Below are 1,805 nucleotides of genomic sequence, written 5' to 3' on the forward strand. Positions count from 1 at the left end.
TGGGCCAACTAATACTCGCATGAATAATCATACACACTTACATCTAATACTCCTTATGAGTTATATCCATGAGAGAGGTCACTTTGGCGACATTTCACTTCAATTGGCTCACTTGAAATAACAGACAACTTGATGGACAACCAAATAACAATTAAAACTAATGCACAATGATGCCAAAGCCCCATAAATTTTATTGTGCTCTTGCTTGGGCGAGGTACTCTCACATAGGCGAGGTACTCTCGCATAGGCGAGGTACTCTCGCATAGGTGAGGTACTCTCGCATAGACGAGGTACTCTCGCTTGAGCGTATTAGAAGCCAATGCTTCTGTTTGGCTCTCGCTTGAACGAGCCTAATGTCGCCCGTACACTCGCTTGAGCGATTTGTCGCCCGTACTCTCGCTTGAGCACATTAGAAGCCAATGCTTTTATTTAGCTCTCGCTTGGGCGAGCCACTCTCGCTTGAGCGAGAGCACTGCGACAGAACACGAACATTGCGATTTCTACATCGCTGTTCTTCGGAAAAATTACCCAAAAAAATCAAGAAAACAACAGAAAAAACAATATTCATTCATTTCCTATCTATATATATTCATATGAAAAAGCATGAGTGTTTATCCTAATCGATCCACGACATAAAGGAAAACACCAAAACCTAAACCAATTCAAATTTTGGGGAAGAAAAGCAAGAACCCTAATTTCACTCATGAATCAAATTGGGGTGGCTCTGATACCACTTGTTGGAGAATTTCTCCATCTATAATCCTTAGATTGAACGCGGAAGTCCTTATGATCATGGCTTCGTTCTGATAACCCAATGTTTATGCCCATACATAAACCCATATGGAACGATCATGATCCAGACCGAAGAAACCCCAATTGATTTCATGGTGAAGAAGAAGAACATACCTTGATTAGCCATTTGGAATCTCGAAGGTACGAGGGTGTGATGATCTTCCAGATGTTAGAGCACTTGATGGTTTTCCTTATGCTTCTCTAGAGGGGAATAAGAATGCTTGAGGGAGTGTGTTGCTTGGATGGAGAGAGTTTTCCTTATGGTTTTCTCATGGAATTATGATGAAGTGTTATCTTATATTTGATAACTCTTCACAATTCCCTTTATTCTCATCAGCCTACTCAACAAAACCCGTTGCTCTACAAATGGGGAACATAACCCATAAAAGTAACCCCGAAGCGGTCACTACTTATGTTGCAATATAATTCTAATTCAGTCCCTTCATCAAATTAGAAATTTCCTGAAGGTATCTACACTTATAGTATTTTATGACACATATGCCCTTAGCCATCAAATTAAATTACTGAAGATCATTTTTTTTGGCTAATTAAATAATGGCCATAAAACAATTATAGAATTATATTTATGATCCATAAATTGTCAGAAATTCTAACATATGGTACGTCAAATTCATTTGTTCTTGCCATCCTTGGCTCCAAGTCCTCTTCTTTTGGTTTGACTTTAAGGAGTGATGCCACAATCCAATGTAATGCCTTCTTTTCCCTCTTGATTCTTGTTCTTGTCATTGGACCTCCTAAGCCTTGGATTTATTAGTGCTATTTGTTCTTTTCCATGCCCACATTAACCTAAGAGACCCTAGACATGCCGAAGATTTGAGTTGGCCCATTGAAGCCCAACAAAATTCATGGTCCGATCAACACGATAACTTATAAGGGAGGTCATCCTATAGGGTATCTAAAATCTGTTGTATGCTCACATGTAAGCCTACCATATTGATGGGTTGAATAAAATGTGCATGGTCTTATACATGACATCATTGAACCTTCCTTGA

This window comes from Lupinus angustifolius, chromosome LG20 (genome assembly GCF_001865875.1).
Source record: "Lupinus angustifolius cultivar Tanjil chromosome LG20, LupAngTanjil_v1.0, whole genome shotgun sequence".
In the NCBI taxonomy this organism is placed as follows: domain Eukaryota; kingdom Viridiplantae; phylum Streptophyta; class Magnoliopsida; order Fabales; family Fabaceae; genus Lupinus; species Lupinus angustifolius.